Here is a 23,219-nt window from a genome sequence, read left to right on the forward strand (position 1 = left end):
AGGCGATAAAAGACTGTGGAGAACTTTATCCCTGAGTTACAACTGAATACGCTTTTGATAAATTAATCTGGAGAAGACATAAGACTTTCTTCCAAGTCCACCATTTGAAACTCTACCTCTAACTTACTATGTAACTAAGCAATTAAATGTAATTCTTCTCCTGGTATCAGTTGACTCATAGAAAAGGCCAGATGAACAGGGCCTGCAAGATCAAAATGCTCTTTTTTTAATTGGATATTTTATCTACATTTCAGATGTGATCCCCTTTCCCCATTTTCTCCCCACGCAGGAACCCCTTATCTTATCCCCTCTCCTCCTGCTTCTATGAGACTATGCCTCCACCCACCTGCCCACTCCCATCTCCCCAACCTTGAATTCCCCCACACTGGGACATCAAGCCTTCACAGGACCAAGGTCCTTCTCTCCCACCACAACAAGGCCTTCCTTTCCCACATATAAAGCTGGATCCATGAGTGCCCTATGTGCTCCCAGGCTGGTGGGTTATACCCTAGGAGTTCTGGTTGGTTGGTATTTTTACTCTCCTCATGGGGCCCGCAAACCCTTTCAGCTCCTTCAGTCTTCTCTCTCACTTCTACATTGGGAACCCCACGATCAGTTCAATGGTTAGCTGTAAGCATCTGCCTCTATATTTCTGGCTCTGGCAGACATGTAATGAGACAGCTATATCAGGCTCCTGTCAGCATGCACTTCCTGGAATCCACATCAGTGTCTACCATTGATGGCTGCACATGGGATAAATACCCAGGTGGAACAGTCAACAGACGACCCTTCCTTCAGTTTCTATCTCACACTTTGTCTCCATATTTACTCCCATTAATATTTTGTTACTGTTTCTAATATGAACTGAAGCACCCACACTTTGGTCTTCCTTCTTCATGAGCTTCATGTGGTCGGTGAGTTGTATCTTGGGTATTGTAAACTTTTGGGCTAATATCCACTTATCAGTCAGTGCATACCATGTGTGTTCTTTTGTGATTGGGTTACCTCATTCAGGATATTTTCTAGTTTCACTCATTTTCCTAAAAATTTCTCGAATTTTTTTTTTTTTTTTTTGAGACAGGGTTTCTCTGTATAGCCTTGGCTGTCCTGGAACTCACTCTGTAGACCAGGCTGGCCTCGAACTCAGAAATCTGCCTGCCTCTGCCTCCCAAGTGCTGGGATTAAAGGAGTGCGCCACCACTGCCAGGCTGAATTCGTTGTTTTTAAGATGAGTAATATTCCACTGTGTAAATGTACCACATTTTCTCTATCCATTCCTCTGTTGAAGGTTATCTAGCTTCTTTCTAGCTTCTGGATTTTATAAATAAGGCTACTATGAACATAGTGGAGCATGTGTCCTTATTATATGTTGGAACATCTTGTGGGTATATGCCCAGGAGTGGTAGAGGTGGGTCCTCAGAAAATGCTATGTCAGTTTTTCAAAGGAACCCCCAGACTGATTTCTACAGTGGTTGTACTAGCTTACAATCTTACCAACAGTGAAGAAATGTTCCTCTTTCTCCACATCCTCACCAGCATCTGCTACCACCTGAGTTTTTGATCTTAGACATTCTGACTGGTGTGAGGTGGTATCTCATGGTTGTTTTGATTTGCATTTCCCTGATGACTAAGGATGTTGAACACTTCTTTAGGTGCTTCTCAGCCATTCAAGTTTCCTCAGTTGAGAATTCTTTGTTTAGCTCTGTACCCCATTTTTTAATAGGGTTATTTGATTGTCTAGAGTCTAATTTCTTCAGTTCTTTGTATACATTGGATATGAGCCCTATATCAGATGTAGGATTGGTACAGATCTTTTCCCAATCTTTTGGTTGTTGTTTTGTCCTGTTGACAGTGTCCTTTGCCTTACAGAAGCTTTGCAACTTTGAGGTCTGATTGTCAATTCTTGATCTTAGAGCATAAGCCATTGGTGTTCTGTTGAGGAACTTTTCCCCTGTGCCTAGGTATTCGAGAGTCTTCCCTACCTTCTCTTCTGTTAGTTTCAGTGTATCTGGTTTTATGTGGAGGTCTTTGATCCACTTGGACTTGAGCTTTGTACAAGGAGATAAGAATGGATTTCCTACATGCTGACCTGCTGACCTTTAGTTGAACCACCACCATTTGTTGAAAATACTGTCCTTTTTCCACTGGATGGTTTTAGCACCTTGTCAATGATCAAGAGACCATAGCTGTGTGGGTTCATTTCTGGGTCTTCAATTCTATTCCATTGATCTACCTGTCTGTCTCTGTACTAATATCATGCGTTGTTTTTTTTTTTTTTTTTTTTTTTTTTTTTTTTTAATTGTTGCTCTGTAGTACAGCTTGAGGTCAGGGATGGTGATTCCTTTAGAAGTACTTTTATTGATGAGAATAGTTTTTGCTATCCTGGGTGTTTTGTTATTCCAAATGAATTTACAAATTGCCCTTTATATCTTTATGAAAAACTGAGTTGAAATTTTGATGGGGATTGCATTTGAATCTGTAGGTTGCTTTTGGTAATATGGCCATTTTTTACTATTAATCCTGTCAATTCATGAGCATGGGAGATCTTTCCAGTTTCTGAGATCTTCTTCAATTTTTTTCTTCAGAGACTTGAAGTTCTTGTCATACAGATTTTTCACTTGCTTGGTCAGAGTCACAACAAGGTATTTTATACTATTTGTGACTATTGTGAAGGGTGTTGTTTCCCTAATTTCTTTCTCAGCCTGTTTATTCTTTGAATAGAGAAAGGCTACTGATTTGTTTGAGTTAATTTTATATCCAGCCACTTTGTTAAAGTTGTTTATCAGATTTAAGAGTTCTCTGGTGGAAGTTTTGGGGTCACTTAAGTATACTATCATATCGTCTGCAAATAGTGAAATTTTGACTTCTTCCTGATCTGTTTGTATCCTTTTGACTTCCTTATGTTGTCTAATTGCTCTGGCTTCGACTTCCAGTACTATATTGAATAGGTAGGGTGAGAGTGGGCAGCCTTGTCTAGTCCCTGATTTGAGTGGGATTGCTTCAAGTTTCTCTTCATTTAGTTTGATGTTGGCTACTGGCTTGCTGTATGTTGCTTTTACTATGTTTAGGTATGGGCCTTGAATTCCTGAAGTCATTCTAAGACTTTTACCATGAAGGGGTGTTGAATTTTGTCAAATGCTTTCTCAGCATCTAGTGAGACGCTCATGTTTTTTTTTTCTCTTTGTGTTTGTTTATATAGTTTTATATTACAATGATAGATTTCTGTATATTGAACCATCCCTGCATTCCTGAGATAAAGCCTACTTGATCATGATGGATGATTGTTTTGATGTGCTCTTGGATTCGGTTTTTGAAAATTTTATTGAGTATTTTTGCATCGATATTCATAAGAAAGATAGTCTGAAGTTTTCTTTGTGGTGTTTTTGTGTGGTTTAGGTTTGAGCGTAATTGTGGCTTCATAGAATGAATTGGGTAGTATTTCTTCTGTTTCTATTCTGTCGAATAGTTTGAAGAGAATTGGTATTAGGCCTTCCTTGAAGGTCTGATAGAATTCTGATCTAAAACCACCTGGTCCTGGGCTTTTTTTGGTGGGGAGACTTTTGATGACTGCTTCTATTTATTTAGGAATATGGGATTGTTTAGATGATTTATCTGCTCTTGATTTAACTTTGCTACCTGGTATCTGTCTAGGAGATTGTCCATTTCATCCAGATCTCCCAGTTTTGTTGAGTATAGGCTTTTGTAGTTGGATCTGATAATTTTTTAGCTTCCTCAGTTTCTGTTGTTATGTCTCCCTATTCAGTCTGATTTTATTAATTTGGATACTGTCTCTGTGCCCTCTGGTTAGTCTGGCTAAGGGTTTGTCTATCTTGTTGATTTTCTCAAAGAACCAGCTCCTGGTTTTATTGATTATTTGTATAGTTCTTTCTGTTTCTACTTGGTTGATTTCAGCCCTGAGTTTGATTTTTTCCCCTGCTTTCTTCTCCTTTTGGTGTGTTTCTTTTTGTTCTACAGCTTTCAGGTGTACTGTCATGCTGTTAGTGTATGCTCTCTTCTGTTTCTCTTTGTAGGCACTTAGAGCTATGAATTTTCCTCTTAGCACTGCTTTCATTGTGTATCATGTATGATATGTCTTCATTTTCATTAAATTCTAAAAAGTCTTTAATTTCTTTCTTTGTTTCTTCCCTGATGAAGTTACCATTGAGTAGAGCATTGTTCAGTTTCCACATGTATGTGGCCTTTTCATTGTTTTTGTCGTTATTGAAGAACAGTCTTAGTTTATGGTGATCTGATAGGATGTATGGGACTATTTCAATTTTCTTGTATCTGTTGAGGACTGTTTGTGACTAATTATATGGTCAGTTTTGGAAAGGGTACCATGGGTGCTGAGAAGAAGGTGTATTCTTTTGTTTGGGGATGAAATGTTCTATAGATATCAGTTAAATTCATTTGGTTCATAACTTCTGTTAATTTCACTGTATCTCTGTTTAGTTTCTGTTTCCATGATCTGTCTATTGCTGAGAGTGTGCTGTTGAAGTCTCCCACTATTATTGTGTGAGGTACAATGTGTGCTTTGAGCTTTAGTAAGGTTTATTTTATGAAAGTGGGTGCTCTTGCATTTGGAGCATAGATATTCAGAATTGAGAGTTCTTCTTTGTTGACTTTTTTGAGTATGAAGTGTCCCTCCTTATCCTTTTTGATAGCTCTAAGTTTAAAGTCGATTTTATTCAATATTAGAATGTTTACTCCAGCTTGTTTCTTATGACCATTTGCTTGAAAAATAGTTTTTCAGCCTTTTACTCTAAGGTAATGTCTGTCTTTGTCACTGAGGCATGTTTCCTGTATGCAGTAAAATGCTGGGTCCTGTTTATGTATCCAGTCTGTTAGTCTACGTCTTTTTATTGGGGAATTGAATCCATTGATGTTAAGAGATATTAAGGAGATTATTGCTTCCTGTTATTTTTGTTATTAGCTGTGGCATTATGTTTCTGTGTCTATCATTTTTTTTGGATTTGTTGGAAGAAGATTACTTTCTTGCTCTTTGTAGGGTATAATTTCTCTCCTTGTATTGTAGTTTTTCCTCTATTATCCTTTGTAATCCTGGGTTTGTGGAAAGATATTGTGTAAATTTGGTTTTGTCATGGAATATCTTAGTTTTTCCATCTATGGTAGTTGAGAGTTTTGCTGGGTATAGTAACCTGGGCTGGCATTTGTGTTCTCTTACGGTCTGTATGTCAGCTGTCCAGAATCTTCTCGCTTTTATAGTATCTGGTGAGAAGTCTGGTGTAATTCTGATAGGTCTGCCTTTATATGTTACTTGGCCTTTTTGTCTTACTGCTTTTAATGTTTTTTGTTTGTTTTGTGCGTTGGGTGTTTTGATTATTATGTGACAGGGGTATTTCTTTTCTGGTCTAGTCTATTTGAAGTTCTGTAGGCTTCTTGTATGTTCATGGGCATCTCTTTCTTTAGGTTAGGGAAGTTTTCTTCTATAATTTTGTTGAAGATATTTACTGGCCCTTTAAGTTGAGAATCTTCACTCTCTTCTATACGTATTATCCTTATGTTTGGTCTTCTCATTGTGTCCTAAATTTCCTGGATGTTTGGGTTAAGAGCTTTTTGCACTTTGCATTTTTTTTCTGACAGTTGTGTCAATATTTTCTATGGTATCTTCTGCATCTGAGATTCTTTCTTCTTGTATTCTGTTGGTGTTGCTACATTTTCTCTTTCCAAGGTAGCCTCCCTTTTGTGATTTCTTTATTGTTTTTACTTCCATTTTTATGTTCTGGATGTTTTTTTTTTTTTTTCAATTTCTTTTCTGTTTGGTTGTGTTTTCTTGTAAATCTTTAATGGATTTTTGTGTTCCTGTTATTTCTTTAAGGGCTGCTATCTGTTTACCTGTATTCTCAATTTGTTTGAGAGTGTTGTTTATGTTCTTCTTAAAGTCTTCTATCACCATCACAAGAAGTGATTTTGAACCTGAATCTTGCTTTCCTAGTGTGATGGGGTTTCAGGACTTTCTATTGTGGAATAACTAGGTACTGATGATGCTAAGTACCCTGGGTTGCTGATTCTTATGTTCTTGAGCTTGCCTTTTGCCATCTGGTTATCTTTAGTGCTACCTGCACTCACTGTCTCTGATTAGAGCCTCTCTTTCCTATTATCTTAGTTGTTTCAGAACTCCTCAGAGTCCAGTTGTCTCTATGATCCTGTGATCCTGAGATCCTGTGAGATCCTGGGTGTAAGAGCTCCTGGGAGTCAGGCTAGAAAAATGACAAAGATAGCTGGCAAGATGGTTCAGCAAGAAAAGGCACTTGTTGCTAAGCCTGATGACTTGAGCTCCGTCCCTAGGACCAACATAGTGGAAGGAGAGAACTGATTCCAGGATTGTCTACTGAGACCACAGACGTTATGACACACGAATCCACATATCACATATACACAGTCTTCCCCCAAATAAATAAATGAGTTAATGAAAATTGTAAAGGAGTGGTATCATAAATGCCCTATGATTCTTAGGTGAGTGGAAATCTGTTGTAGTAAATAATAACTGTGGATTTCTACCCCACTGTAGATCATTTAATTCTCAAATAAAAGACACAGAACCTTTGGATTTATAAAAAGCCTTAAAAGCACTAGAGCTTGGAAGATACCAACCCTCTATGCTATTTTGTCTACTTCCTTGCCAATAATCCTGAAATATAACTTGCCATGTTTCACCTGGGCTGCTCCCATTCCAATTGGTTGACTTTCATGGTCATGTACTCATGATTCATCAACCCCATGGTATCTTCTCCCTTCTTCCTCCTTTCTTTCCTTGTGGTCTTTGCCTCAGACCCCATGCCAGGCAACCAAAGATCCACTTATCTCTCTTCTGCCCAGCTATGTGCTGTAGGCATTTTTATTCAACCAATAATTTTAAACTGAGGAGCTCTTGCTCCTCAATTTACATAGTATCACTTGGTGTACCTGAGAATCTGCTTGCTGGGGGCAACCATATCATGAGAAGCCAGTATTTAGCATTAGAATACAAGCAGCATCAAACAAATTCATTACAGAAGTCTTCTGAGGTGGAAGAAGAGGAGGAGGAAGAGAAAGAAGAAGAAAAAAGGAAGAAGAAAGGGGGAAGGAGGTAAAAGGAAGAAGTATGGAAAAAGGAAGAGGAAGATGAGGAAGAGGAAGAGAAGGAGGAGGAGGAGAAAGAGAAGGAGGAGAGGAGGAGGAAGGGGAAGAGGAGGAGAAAGAGGAGAGGAGGAGGAAGAGGAGGAGGAGGAAAAAGAGGAGAGGAGGAAGAAGAGGAGGAGGAGGAAGAAGAAGAGGAGGAGGAGGAAGAAGAGGAAAAAGAAGAGGAGGAAGAGGAGGAGGAGGAAGAAGAGGAAAAAGAAGAGGAGGAGGAGGAAGAAGAGGAAAAAGAAGAGGAGGAGGAGGAAGAAGAGGAAAAAGAAGAGGAGGAGGAAGAAGAAGAGGAAAAAGAAGAGGAGGAGGAGGAGGAGAAGGAGGAGGAGGAGGAGGAGGAGGAGGAGGAGGAGGAGGAGGAGGAGGAGGAGGAGGAGGAGGAGGAGGAGGAGATCTTTTCACTCCCACCCAGGCTCACAGGGGGATTAGGAGAGCCCATGGTTTGGAACCGGGCTTGTGGTTTTGGATTATTTATTATGAGATTATCTTTATAAGTGGGAACTCCCTCAAGGAGTTATGATTGTTTAATTGATAGTCATACAGTTATGTGTGTAGAAAATGTGGCTTGCATCCTGTTATTCCTTGGCTCTTATTCGCTTCACATGGTGGCCAGGCCATAGCAGTCCTTTTCCACAGAGTATGGACATGAGTGGTTCTCATGGACTTTGGGAGTTTCAAGGGTAGCATATTATTTTCCTGTTGCTGTGATACACCTGATAAGAAATAATTAAATGGAGGAAGTACTTACTGACCCATGGATTGAGCCATGGTGGAGACAGCATGACAGCTGTCTGCTTGCTTCCATCTGGGCAGGTTAGGACGCAGAGAAGAGAAACGATGTGGGCACTCAGCTGGCCTTCTACTTTCTCCTTTTTGTAAGTGCTGGCATCCAAGTCATGAACGGTACATCCAACCTACAGGTCTGCTCTTGTGTTTGAGTTTATCCTACCTAGAAAAGCCTCACAGAAACCCAAAGCTTTGCCTTTTGGTTTCTTAATCCAGTGAGGCAACATCAGCCATCCTTTCTGGATGGGTTAATTTGTGTGTGTGTGTGTACACATTTCAGCAAACCATGATCAATGCCTTGATACATTTTGCTCCATTAAAAAAAATAATAATAAATAAAATCACTGAAGGTAGTGTGGCAGTCTTGTTGGGAAAGACATCTCTAATGAAAAATATTGGGAAAAGTGTAGACCCCAATTGTTATTTATGTCTTTGGTGCTCAGGTCCTCAGGAATGCTATGCACGGGCTCTGCCACTGACAATCTCCTCAGCCCTTTGAACTGGTATTTATTTATTATTTTTGTGCTGAGAATTGAACCTAAGGCCTATGTATGCTCTTCTCCGGAGGTACATTCCTACATTCCTAGCTGTTTGTATTTGAACTGGTTTCACTTTGTTTATTACTGTTTGACATGTCTCAGAAAGATGTCAAACTTTAGTAAATAAGCACATATATGTAAAACATAAATTTAAAATGTTGAGTGTATTTGTAGCTTTCATATGCATCAATATAGCAAAAATTAAACAAACTAATCTGTTTGATGCCTCAAAATGATCTCTTAATGGTTGAAACCAGGAATGACTCTAATGGGCTGCAGGATTCTTCTCTGGGGTGGATGATTGGCTCTGCTTTTAAAATGAGTACCTTGATTTCTGTTAATCCACTATAAAAGGTATAAAAGAACAATTAATTTACTCTCAGCCTCCTGCTATATTATTTTAACCTAACACAAATAGTTCTTAATAAAAGCATTCTATTCTAACGTGATCTCATTTTATGGCATCCTAGCTTTTTACATAGAAAGGAAAATACTTGGAGAGCTAGGGTGTCTACTTGGCTCATCTACCATCCTCAGGCCTTCTCCGTCAGCACATTTCATGGCTTTTGGTCCCCCTGCTCTCCATTATTTCTTCTTGTACATGGGGCCCACAGAGGCTCCATGCTTTCTCTGAGTGTTGGTCTTTATCACCGCCCAGCCTTGTCTGTGTCTGTCGCCTTTCAGCTTGCACTTGCCTGTTCGTCCCTTCCGTCCCTTCCGTCCCTTCTCACTTCCTTTCTTTTTGGTCCCCAGAATTTAGGAGACTGTGCAACCTGTAGCTGTTTGTGAAGAGCCAGATTTTGCTTCTGTTGCCTGCCTCTGCTGTGCCATTTAATGGAGTTGTTTTCTACCCTGAACAGTTTTGTTTATTAATTTCGTATATTTTTTCAGGATTAATATTTTTGCTTCGCACTTATCAGAGTTATTAGAGTTATTTTGTTTTTGTAAATACACTCAAGGCAGTTAATTTGTTGCTTGGTATTACTTTACATGTACTGTACAGGAATGATGTCCTTATGCATATTTTCCTAATCCCAGGTCTAAGTACTTAAATTTTTCTATTATAATCTATATAAAAATTAAAATTTGGCAAAAACACATGGAAGGGGAACAGACGGAGGTTTCTCAAGATGGCGGAAGCGGAGGACTCTCCGGGAGAACAAGAGGCAGTGTCATCTAAGCCCCTGTTCGCAGGGTTGTCTGGTGTGTCAGTTTCACAGGACATGCCCATAGAAGGAGAGATTACTATCCACCCCCCCATCCCCATCCCCCCCAGCTCCTGCTCAAGAATGGGACAGCTCCACACTAAATGAATCCATTCATCGAACCATTACGCGAGATCTAAAAGCTGTGGGAAGGAAATTTATGCACGTTTGTTTTATATCCAAGGAAAAGTAATACCCTGTTAAGAGATTGATGTTACGGAAAAGTTCCCATAGATGTGGGGAACGACAGAGGAGGCCCAGAGTTTGCAGAAGTATTCGTTATCATCTGGTTTGGAGCAGTTACCATCACAATAAATTCCAGACTTCTTGGTGGAAACATTTCTTTTCTTCAGAGTCTCTGTTTATGAGGACACTGCGTACTTCCTTGGAACATCGCAGTGCTGATCTGTAGCTTGCTGCTTTTGGCAGGGCAGGGACCAATAAACTTCATGGTTCAGCTTTTGTGGTGTTGGTGATGTTCGCTTGGTCCGTGATAGCATCACAGCATTCCTTGCTGACAGCCAGCCTCCAAACCGAAAAGCCCTGGCAGTGTGTTCTGTCTTTTTATTCTACTTTGTTATCAGTTGGATGATACTCACATTCACTCCATAAATTCGGATACACACATTCAATACCAATGAACTAAAGGCTCACCTGAAGTATAATGGTTATCAACAACAACTTCCCCCACTCTTGTTCAGTTGTTAGGTATTACAAGGGAGCCACATACCACTGTTGTCATTTATATAAGAAATTGATACTTTCAAGGCTGTCATTTCCTCTGTTATTATTTTTAAATACTTGTATATATCATACATAGTAACATGCCTCCTTAAGGTATGATGAAGCTATTTGTGTGACAACCTGTGACTTGAGCAAGTGGATCCACTCCACAAATTACTAAGAGTTGGTGACCATCTTCAGCTTAGAGAATATTTGTTCAGGTGCAGCTCTTAAACACATTGCCTTATGACTATTAGAATATGCCTCTTTTCATAAATAACAGTCTGTATCCATGTCTTTTCTCCCCCACCCCAAACTTGAGAGGGCAACAAGAGGTTAGGTTTATAGATGTGGGAAGACAAAACGTGTTAACTAATTTTCAGATTATGATCAGAGGTACTGCTATACTTGGTTTGTCATTTGTTTTTAAGCAAATAACATCTAAAGAATCAGCTTTAAAATATTTTTGTATACCTACCGTTCTGTCATGTGTAACAGTACCTCAGCTAACATTCTAGTTTTTAATCTTTCATACAATGATAGCAGTCAAACATGCAACTTCTCTTTGACTGAAGTCCTTGATGGTTTAATGTTTGAGCTTTTCTAAGTAGTAAAGGATCTCAGAAATTTAGGTTTATGGTTTGTAATGCATATTGTCATGTGGGCACCTTCCTTTAAGGCATGGCTTAGATATAGCATATCTAAAAGAACCTATTTTGTACAACTCGGCCTCAGACTAGAAAGGAGGCTACATCAGAAGCATGCATTTAATCAAATGGACATAGATATCTAGTGCTCTGAAGGCTGGATAACGGAAGAATGCTTACATACACTATGAAGGGCTAGTTAAGTTTACAGCTGCTGCCTTTCCATAGTGGGCTCAGTGGGTTTTTTTTTTTTTTAATTTATTATGTATGGATTTGTTTTTTAGTTGTTGGGGGGTAGGGAATAGCAATTTGTTTTGTGTGTTTCAGACTTCATTTGTAAAGCTAGTTAGCTTCCCTTTAGATACGCACACTTTGCACATGTGCATCTGCCTGTCCTCTCAGATATTTATGCACAAGAGTGAAGGCTGTTCAGAGAACAGAACAGCTAAGGCGGGCTGATTTTCAGCCAAACAGGACTCCCGTAAGATAGTAAGAACTGATACCTCTGTATGTCTCATATTGAAGAACTCTAATAGATGAAGATTAGGAGTCAGAAAACATTCATTGTAAATATGCAGTTACTTGTAAAGATAGAAATTTCTTATTTCGTGTGTTTTATCATAGAATTTAAATATTTATTGATTTTTGTATTTAAAGACTACCTTCATATAAATGTATGATTCTAAAAACACATTTTTTCTCATTCTCAGAGTAACCAAAGTATTACTGAGTTTATCCTCTGTCCCAACTTTATCTCGTGGTTTGGGGGTATATATTTAAATTCATTGTAATTTATCTTTAAATTATAAACCCTGTGAGGATAAAACTGGTATTTCAATCTTGAAAACTTTAAAACTGGGCTGGAGAGCTGGCTCAGTGGTTAAGATCACTAACTGCTCTTCCAGAGGTCCTGAGTTCAGCTCCCAGCAACCACATGGTAACTCACAACCATCTGATGCCCTTTTCTGGTGTGTCTGAAGACAGCTACAGTGTACTCATTCATATAAATAAAATAAATGAATATTTAAAAAAAGAAAACTTTAACCCTAATATTTGAAATTTGTCATAAAATATCATTTGTTTCCAGTATCTGAAAATGTTAAAAGTTCCATTCAAACACCTTTCCTAAGTTGTTTTGTAATCTGCCTAAGTAATTATAATAATGAAGTAACCATACTTCTCAAATTTAGTCTTTACAGGATTTTACTCAGGTGAAACATTTACTCTGAAATTCCTAAGGCCACAAACCGGAAGGGTTTTGGTGGGTTAAACACATTGGATATAAGGCAGCTTGCTCCTGTGTGTGTTAATCTGTTGCTCTTGGGTGATTTGATGAATGGTTTTTATATGACTTAAAATGGGAATGTAGAGAACACCCTAACAATAAACTCCAAGCCATGAATTTGCTATAGTCCCTTAACTCACAGGCTAACCATCTCAAATCTGTTAAAAAAGTTAAATAAGGACTGGGTCTAAGCCTTGTATTCCTAAATGTGTTATACAGGCGCAATGCCCATGCGAGTACCAATATTTATCTCATTTTTATATCAATAAGAGACTCGTACCAATGAAAACCTTAAATTTGAAATCAAAGTAAATTTTGTACCATTTAAGAGATTACAACTTCATCTTGATACTAATTATACAGATTTCTATCAATAGGTTGTGGCTATGCAATAAATCCTAGTTAATCCTCCCTGTTCCAACAAAACCTCTACTTTTCCCTAGAAAGACAGTCCAATATTAACCACCTTAGTCCCCAAGCCCAGGGAATAGGGGCACTGACTCTTCGTTAACTTCTTCAAGCTGATTACGGGCATTGAGATATTAGAAGAGGGGTGGGGGTGGGGGAGAGTAAATTGATAAGCCTCTGACACTGTGTCTTCACTGCATCCAGTTGGAATTCCCGGATATCGGAGGTTTGAGAGGGTCTGCTCAGTTTGCTTGATGAGTAGATACACCGAGGCTGTGTACTCTGTAATATACGATTCTCAGAACAAGTTTTAGTGTCAAGAAAAAATTTTTTTTTTCCTAGAGGGCTGACATTTTTTAAAAGATGTTGGTTCTAACAACTTTTTTTTTCTTTTTTGATTGGTTATAATATTTGTGTTTCAAATTCTATCCCCTTATCCCATTCCCCCCACCACCCAGGAGCCCCTTATCCCATCCCCCCTCCTCGTGTTTCTATGAGGGTGTGATTGTTCCAGTTTCTATGATGATGTTTCCATTAACATAAACTGCCTCCTAAATTTCTAAATCCTTCCATTTGTGTTATTAAATCTCCTATTTTCCTTTGCTGAGAGGAGTTAACAGACAGCAGTCCAGTTTATCTTACATGGATAGTTGGTTTTCAAAATGTCAGAAGTCCACAGAATTGACATTACAAACATTTCTTTATTAATGTTCATTTTGATTAGAGACCTGTCTGCTCCTGACAGCTTCCTGTTTTGGATTCTAAGATGAAATTGAGCATCCTTGGAGTTACTCCAGTTGTACAGAGACAGCCACAAGGCAAGAATTGCCTCTTTCCATCTACAGACAAATTACTGTCCAGAAAAGGACACACTTGCAGAATAGTCGACTGATTATATCTGCCTAGACAGAGTAATCAGCCCTTAATAACTCTGCATCACTAAGGTCTGTCAGATGATTCTGGGCAAGAAGGCTGAAGATTTGCTGCTCCAACGTTCTGTAGTATAGAGGCTGTCCAGGTGTTCAGAGGTCTCTATAAATTGGCTATGTTTTAGAAGCTATGCTTTGTGCTTCCCATAATTTCAGTTAACTCAGTCATTCTGGATTTCTGACGGGGTTGAAGATCTATAGTCTCATAGCCAATCCTGGCTATTTACTTTGAGAGAAAAGATCTGAGTGGAAGGTTTTTCAGCTGACATTTATTCTAAGCCAAGAAAAAAGCTAGGTTCAAAACTAAGTGTTTTAGTTAGGAGAGACGACAGAGGTTCTGGGTAGTCAACAAAATGATGAACTGGGTATTAGCACTATCTTGTACCTCACTGGTACAAATAGGAATAATTATGCTCTAATTGTATTTTGAGAGAAAAGTGTTATTTTAACAGGAAGGGTGATATGTAGGAGGAGCTAAGGGGGAAGGAGTACCAAGAGAGGAAGAGATGGAATAAGGAGAGGAGAATATGAAGGAGAGGAAAAGCTAGGTGATGAGAGAGAGAAAGAGAGAGAAAGAGAGGGGGGGCATGGAGGCAGATGTTCACATGTCTCCACCAGTCAAAGATAGTTGATATATCTAGGTTGGGTATTGGGTTACACTTCTGATTGAGCATTACCAAACGTATAAAGCCTTTGACTAACACTTAAAAAATTATATAAGAGCAAAAAGGAAAAGGGGGCATGGGATAGGAGTTTTCTAGGGAGGGGAAATGGGGAAAGGGGATGGCATCTGAAATGTAAATAAAATATAAAGTAAAAAAAATGGAAAAAAAAGCAAAAAAAAAAAGTGGGAATGTAGGACGGAGGCTGTAGTTCTGTGACAGAGCATTTGCCAGGCATGCACAGTGCTCTAGGTTCAATCCTCTGCATTGCCAAAAAAAAAAAAAAAGGGATAAACTGGAGGCCTAATCACTTTTTTTCTGGAATTAAATGATCAGAGGATATAAGTGTTTTTAATATATGAAAAAATCTGTTGCTTTCCGTGACAAGTGAAGTCCTGACTCTGGAAGTTGTAATATAGCTTTTCCTGGTTTGCTTCAGAGGCACATGGTTGATTATAGAAAGGAGGACTGGAATGGCAGAAGCATCCAGGAGAGGAACTCCTGTTCTAAGATTGTGCGATTCACGCTTCTGGGGAATTCCAAGCTTTTGAGTATCCCTGCAGAATGTGCATGGGTATCATAGCCAATGATCACCTGCTGCGTCTACATCTGAGACCATGTAAAACTAATTATTATTACATATGCATAAGTATGTATATATGTGTACATATATCTATATATCTTGCTGAGTCCATTTGGAGATATATAAGTATTTGTGTGTGTACCTTTAGGGCTGACCTTGTAGGTTGGATAAGCGTTCAGGGGCTTCATCCCTGGAGAAAACTGATCCTTCTCTCAGCAGCTTTTAACTGCTCATACTCTTCATCTAGAGGTAAGGCCTCATCATATTTCCCCTCCCATATTGGCAGGCAAACTGGTATTGCCATTGTTCTGGTCTTGCTTAGACTACCATTTTGTTGAGACATCATGAGTGCAGCTTTCTTGTTATACATCAAAGACGTAATTGCACAGCAGAAATCCGACTTTCTGTTTCTATAATCTTTTGCCTCCTCTACCAGAATGTTTCCTGAGTCTTAGGTATAGGGGTTGGGTTGTACCAGTTGGGTTGGACACTCCACTGCAATTTGACCAGTTGTGAATTTCTAATGGTTTCTGATCGCTACAGAAAGAAGCTCCTTTGATGAAGGGTGCGAGCTACATTTCACTGTGGCTATAAGGATCGGTATTTAGAATGCAATTAGAATTTATACTGCTTTAAGCATCATGGATTAAAGCTGGATATCGACCATGGCAGAAACAACAGAAAGCTTATAAAAACATGAAACCTCAACAATTCACTGCTGAATAAAAAATGAGTGATGACAGAACATAGGAAAGAATTTAAAGACTTTCTAGAGTTGAATGAAAACAAATTTACAACATACCTAAAACTGGGAGAAACAATTAAAGTGATTCTAAGAGGCAGGCTCCTAGCATTAAGTGCCTACATAAGAACTCTGGAGAGATCTTACACTAGTAACTTGATACTACACCTGAACACTCCACACCAAAATAAGAAATAACATGTAAAAGAAGTGGACAGAAAGATATTCTCAAATTCAGGGCTGAAATCTCTCAAGCAAACAAAAACCAAGACAAAGTGTCAATGAAACAAAAGCCTTTCATTTGTATATCCTTGAGATTTCTGTTGAGTTATACATAATATTTAATTAAAAATTAAGCTTCTTTTATTTTTATTTTATGTGTGTGGGTACTCTGCCTACATAATTAATGTGTGTGCAGTGCCCAAAGATGCCAGAAGGGGGCATCAAATTCCCTGAGACTGGAGTTACAGATGGCTTTTAACTGTCAATTAAACCTGGGTCTTCTGGAAGAACTGCTTGTGCTCTTAACCACTGAGCCATCTCTCCAACTCCTCACCTGCATTTCTAATTGTCAGTTCTAAAAGTAATAAGTACTGTTTGAATATTTTGAATAACAGACCTTTATCAGAGAAACATTTTAAAAATATTTTTTTCAGTCTGTGACCAGTCGTCTTGTTCTCTAAAAAAGATTTTTTTTATATATAGAGAGAAGAGAATATTTAATTTTAATGATGGCCAGTTTTCTAGTCATTCCTTTTCACAGATAATATTATATCTGAAAAGAGTCAATATTCAAATAATGTAATTTGGATTTTTTTTCTTATCTAAAAGGAATTGGGTTTGATTCTGTGGAGAGTATAAAGTCTTTTTGCAATTTTTTTATACTTCCCTTCCAGTATATTTGTTGAAAGACTGTTTTATTGTTTGCTGCAATGTCTTTGTTACTTGGTTGAAGATTAGTAGATTGTATTCATGAGGGACTACTTGTCTATTGATATATATGCGTATGTCAATCAATATATATTTAAGAAAGTGTCATTTCATCTACAATGTGTATCCCTCATATATATAAACTCTTCTGTTAGATGCATCTTGTTGTTGTAAATTTCCTCTTCTCTGTATGAAAATTCAGGTGATTTATTTATTCATAATTCTTCTAAGACAGTGATTTCCAATGAGTGTCAAAGTATTGGGGGATGCATTAGTGAAAAAGGAATCCCTAAATCCCAGTGTTTATAGACCTTATAATCTGTGGTGTGAGTATGTAAGGAAACATAAAGATAGTCATAAATTAATCACCTACTTATTATTAACTCTTGTCTTATAATTCTCATTCATTGAACTGTTCCAATTGTATGTAATTAATTCATGTCTGTAGAGAAGAGAGATGGTATTAGGTCCCTGGGGACCGGAACTAGAGGTGCTTGTGAATGGCTTGATGTAAGTGTTAGGAATGGAACTCTGGCCCTCTGAAAGAGCAACATGAACTCTTAACTGTTGAGTGATCTCTGTAGTCCCCCTAAGCAATTATTTAAAAACCCCACAAACTTCTCCTTGTGTCTTCACTCCTTTCAATACCGAGTTCGTGGCACCCCAATGTCACCTGCACCCCTGTAAGCAAAGAAAAAAAAGAAGATGAAGTTGGGCCTGGATGTTTATATGGACTAGCTAGCACGTGACACTTATTTGACCCACATTCTTGTAGCTAGAACTTAAGCACAATTCAAGAGTTTCTAAGAAAGGTAGTTTACCGGTGGGCTCACGATTAAGAGGAAGCAGGTCTGGGCAAAGGCACAGACTGGGCTTTGCCGCAGTCTGGTCAAAGCGCCACAGATGCTTGGAGAGCGTTGATGCTGTTGTCCTTCAGAATAGTCCTGAGTTGGGCCAGTTATCCGGGTCTGCACCACTCCGGGCTGACTTGCCACTGAGAGTGTCTAGGAGCGGAGTGTGGTTTTGAACAAGGTAATTCCCAGAGAGTGTGATTCTATGGAGTGTCACAGCTCAAGGTTGTGCTCTGTGCATTTCCAGAAGCAAGGAAGCTTTCTCTGGAGCTTGAGTCATACTTCTCTTTAGCCACTAGGGGTGTAGATGTATTGTAGTTTGGTTTACAGAAAGACAAAAACCTGAAAACAATATAGCAAGACAGAAAATGGAGACAAAGCACGTACATCACTTTTTCTTTATTTCTGATGCTTGCTGTGAAGTGTGGATTTATTTTTATTCTTATTGCTCGGCATCTGGATTGTGCTTTCAGGCTGGGATTCACATCATTATTTAATACTGACAGGTCAGATACTGCCTTCTAGTTTTCCCTTTCCTGAAACTTCCTTTACATGCTCACTGGAATCCTTCAGTCTTTATGTCTCTTATTTGATATTTCAACTTTTTTCCCCTCTAAATGTTTCTGGGAAATCCTCTATGTTATCTTCTAAATCTTAATCTAGTCCAATCTAGACTTTATTTTGTACCTTGAGTTTATAATTTTTCCAAATAATATATTTTGTTTTCCAAAATTCTTATTTTTTAAATCGTTTTTATATCTCTACTTTACTCCTGACTGCTTCACTTCATATTTTGATGTTCTTTTTAAAAGTCACACTATCTCCTCCTCTCTCACTACAGAGTTTGACTTATTTTAAGTCCTTCTTACGCCCTTTACTGTTTCCATTCTCCATGGAATGGTAATTCATTCCAGTGGTTGATATTATTAGCTACCTTTTTCTGTGTTTGTTTAGAGTACATGTTTTATGATTTTAAAGTTATAACCTCCTGCTTTATACAGAATAGGACATTTTACTGTGTTTTTATATTTTATTTATTTCTATCCTCCCTTTCTGAGCCACACTGTGGCTGCCAGGCAGAGTTCCAGTTCCGACCCAGGCTTTGCCTTGGTTCTTCCTGGCTCCTGCCCTGCACTGTTGGGAATATTGCACAGGGCCTGGCATGGCTCCTTGGTCTGACCACATTTATGTTCCTTCTTCAAATATGGGACTCAGAATGAGCCATGCCTCTAGCAGCAGGCAGGAGTTGCATTTTCTACCCCATCTTGGCCATTGTTTTTAGCAGAGCCACTCCCTGCCTTCTGTGGGCTCATGCTGATCTCTGGGTATCTCAGCAGTGCTGAACCCCACTACCTGCTACAAGCAGGATCCTCTACCTGCTTGTGGGAGTTGGGACACTGCAGACACAGCTTCAACCCTGTCACTACTCTGCCTACTGCTTTGGGGTCCCTTTTGTGGATTGAAAGTACAGCTTTACTTCATTCCACTCCATAAAGAGAACTTGTTACTACCTTCCTCTGTCTTCTGTTCTAATCTTTCATAGAATCCTCACTTAACCGTGGGACTAAAATATAATTTATTATCATATGTCATGCATGATCATGATCTCTGACTTTCTTTCCTGTCTGATTATGCTGGTCGCAATGGCCTCTGGCCTCCTTTCCTTTGTCATGTTTTCTGCTTTTCCTACACTAACCACACTTTTCTGAGTTTGTTGCCTGTCTTCATTCTCTGAAAACATGTCTTATCTGTATGTTAAAAATAATACCTAAAATATTCATCTCTGACATGAAAAGAGAGGCAGGAGTGTATGTCAGATATGGAAGTGAGTGCTTCCTGGGGCTGGGCACTGGCAGTGTACTTAATTATTCATGCAGTCCCTTATTTGGCCCCAGTATCATCACTTTGGGTTATAATCACCACCACCACCACCACCACCACCACCACCACCACCACCACCACCACCATCACCATCACCATCACCATCACCATCATCATCATCATCTCATCCATATTATATTTTACAGGATAAATAGTTTTATTTAAGAGAATAAGTAACTATCTTGAGATTTTTCTGACATAAGTGGCCCCAAGACTCAGGGCTCAGAGTTTTTAAACCAATGATGTCTTGGGACATTTAACACTTGTTGGTTGTGCAAAGCTCAAGATCAATGACTGGAAACTGAGAATCCTGTAGGGGGAGTACTATTCCTCAGACATTTATTTTTCAGGAATCAGGAGGTCTACATCCTGTTTCCCATTCATTCACAAACCCAGTGTTTAAATGTGTGTGTATCACATACATATATGTATATATATATATATATATATATATATATATATATATATATATACATAATGCATTTTTCACATTTTTCTCACCTGTAGGAAGGGGGCTCAAAGATTCTTTGCCATCTTAAAATTATATTTCTTGAAACTGTTCCTTAAATATAAACTCTCCAACACCAATATTTTTGCAAGGTCTTGAGAATAAAGAAGCTTGAGAATAAGAAGACGAAATAGAATATGATTTGTCTCAAGTTCTTGGACTACATCTTTAAATTTACTATATCTCAGTACAATTCTCTTCAAGCAATGTAAGAGATTTGACCTTTAGTTTTTTTAATTCGTTGTAATTAATTTTATAGTGTTTTCATTGTTGTTTTTAATCTATTTACAAAATGTCCCAAACATATCAATAGAGAACTATTTTGTAAAGTGAGATATTACTCTGTATTATTATTTATAAAATGTTAATGCCTTCTGTTTTAGACATGTAAAATTAAGGTCAAATACATTTTATAATAGCACTGTTTTAATTTATAAAAATAACACAAACGCATGCATGGCATGTTTCACTTATCATATATTAATTTGGCAATCTTCATGAGATATTTGAAACCATATCTGATGTGTTGGAATGTTTCATAGATGAGAAAGTATTAGCCTTCTATTGTTGTCCCTGGGCATATGTAGTTCTACTTAGAGTTTTCTTACCAAATATTTAATGAAAAACCTTTTCATTAAAAGTTGTTAAAAGTTAAAATATGTATACCACTTTCCTTCCTTGAATCCTTTTCATTCTTTCTTTCTTTATCTCAAATTCATGGCTTCCTTTGTTATTGATAGATAGACACACACACACACACACACACACATGCACAAACACACACATGCACAAACACACACATTCATAAATACATGCATAAGACCTGCACAGTCTGTATAGTGGTATTTGTATATGCATATGTTTCCAGAGCTGACCACTTATCTCACCAAACTTTTTACATAAAAATGCATGATAACACATACTATTTGAACATTTTATTCAAGATATTAAAAAAAAGCTTAAGTCTTCATGTCATGGGAGTTTGAGGTGAGAAAAATGTAGTAAGTGTGGATCTTTATGAAGCCAGCTGTTTGTGCATTCACTGATGATTTTGGACCAAAGTACTTAGATTCATTTCTCACTTGGATAATTATGTTTTTCTTGTCAAGATCACTGTATTAGTTATATTGCAAAAATGTATGGCAGGTTACATGGAGGTTTTAGTAGTAATAAGGTTTCTAAATAGTAGGAGGTCTTGGAAAATTTAAAAGAATACAAAACTAAGACAAGAGCAACAGTGTGTGCCTGTGTGCCTGTGTGCATGTGTGCCTGTGTGCCTGTGTGCATGTGTGCATGTGTGCATGTGTGCCTGTGTGTCTGTGTGCATGTGTGCCTGTGTGCATGTGTGCCTGTGTGCCTGTGTGCCTGTGTGCCTGTGTGCCTGTGTGCCTGTGTGCATGTGTGCCTGTGTGCCTGTGTGCATGTGTGCATGTGTGCCTGTGTGCATGTGTGCCTGTGTGTCTGTGTGCATGTGTGCATGTGTGCCTGTGTGCATGTGTGCCTGTGTGCCTGCATGCATGTGTGCATGTGTGCCTGTGTGCATGTGTGCCTGTGTGCCTGTGTGCATGTGTGCATGTGTGCCTGTGTGCATGTGTGCCTGTGTGCATGTGTGCATGTGTGCATGTGTGTGTGTGCATGTGTGCATGTGTGCATGTGTGCATGTGTGCATGTGTGCCTGTGTGCCTGTGTGCCTGCGTGCATGTGTGCCTGCGTGCATGTGTGCCTGCGTGCATGTGTGCATGTGTGCCTGCGTGCATGTGTGCCTGTGTGCATGTGTGCATGTGTGCATGTGTGCCTGTGTGCATGTGTGCCTGTGTGCCTGTGTGCATGTGTGCCTGTGTGCATGTGTGCATGTGTGTATGTGTGCATGTGTGCATGTGTGCATGTGTGCCTGTGTGCATGTGTGCATGTGTGCATGTGTGCCTGTGTGCCTGTGTGTCTGTGTGCATGTGTGCCTGTGTGCCTGTGTGCCTGTGTGCATGTGTGCATGTGTGCCTGTGTGTCTGTGTGCATGTGTGCATGTGTGCATGTGTGCATGTGTGTGTGTGCATGTGTGCATGTGTGCATGTGTGCATGTGTGCATGTGTGCATGTGTGTGTGTGCATGTGTGCCTGTGTGCATGTGTGCCTGTGTGCCTGTGTGCATGTGTGCATGTGTGCCTGTGTGCATGTGTGCCTGTGTGCATGTGTGCATGTGTGCATGTGTGTGTGTGCATGTGTGCATGTGTGCATGTGTGCATGTGTGCCTGTGTGCCTGTGTGCCTGCGTGCATGTGTGCCTGCGTGCATGTGTGCCTGCGTGCATGTGTGCATGCGTGCCTGCGTGCATGTGTGCCTGTGTGCATGTGTGCATGTGTGCATGTGTGCCTGTGTGCATGTGTGCCTGTGTGCCTGTGTGCATGTGTGCCTGTGTGCATGTGTGCCTGTGTGCATGTGTGCCTGTGTGCATGTGTGCATGTGTGCCTGTGTGCATGTGTGCCTGTGTGCATGTGTGCATGTGTGCATGTGTGCATGTGTGCATGTGTGCCTGTGTGCCTGTGTGCATGTGTGCCTGTGTGCCTGTGTGCCTGTGTGCATGTATGGATGTGTGCCTGTGTGCATGTGTGCCTGTGTGCCTGTGTGCATGTGTGCCTGTGTGCATGTGTGCATGTGTGCATGTGTGCATGTGTGCATGTGTGCATGTGTGCCTGTGTGCCTGTGTGCCTGTGTGCATGTGTGCATGTGTGCCTGTGTGCCTGTGTGCCTGTGTGCCTGTGTGCCTGTGTGCATGTGTGCCTGTGTGCCTGTGTGCCTGTGTGCCTGTGTGCATGTGTGCATGTGTGCCTGTGTGCCTGTGTGCCTGTGTGCCTGTGTGCATGTGTGCGTGTGTGCGTGTGTGTGTGCATGTGTGCATGTGTGCATGTGTGCATGTGTGCATGTGTGCATGTGTGCCTGTGTGCCTGTGTGCATGTGTGCATGTGTGCATGTGTGCCTGTGTGCCTGTGTGCCTGTGTGCATGTGTGCATGTGTGTGCCTGTGTGCATGTGTGCCTGTGTGCCTGTGTGCCTGTGTGCCTGTGTGCATGTGTGCCTGTGTGCCTGTGTGCATGTGTGCCTGTGTGCATGTGTGCATGTGTGCATGTGTGCATGTGTGCATGTGTGCATGTGTGCCTGTGTGCATGTGTGCCTGTGTGCCTGTGTGCATGTGTGCCTGTGTGCATGTGTGCATGTGTGCCTGTGTGCCTGTGTGCCTGTGTGCATGTGTGCATGTGTGCATGTGTGCCTGTGTGCATGTGTGCATGTGTGCATGTGTGCCTGTGTGCCTGTGTGCCTGTGTGCATGTGTGCATGTGTGCCTGTGTGCATGTGTGCCTGTGTGCATGTGTGCCTGTGTGCATGTGTGCCTGTGTGCATGTGTGCATGTGTGCATG

At 39.8% G+C, this 23,219-nt stretch overlaps 1 protein-coding gene and 1 pseudogene across 1 annotated transcript in view; both read left to right on the plus strand.

Annotated features, from left to right (window-relative positions):
* Positions 1-23,219, plus strand: part of Iqcm (IQ motif containing M) — a 424,110-nt gene that overhangs the window by 64,001 nt on the left and 336,890 nt on the right. The window lies entirely within an intron of this gene.
* On the plus strand, positions 9,573-10,276 carry LOC117723323 (protein YIPF6 pseudogene; annotated as a pseudogene).

Source organism: Arvicanthis niloticus, chromosome 18 (assembly GCF_011762505.2).
Source record: "Arvicanthis niloticus isolate mArvNil1 chromosome 18, mArvNil1.pat.X, whole genome shotgun sequence".
In the NCBI taxonomy this organism is placed as follows: domain Eukaryota; kingdom Metazoa; phylum Chordata; class Mammalia; order Rodentia; family Muridae; genus Arvicanthis; species Arvicanthis niloticus.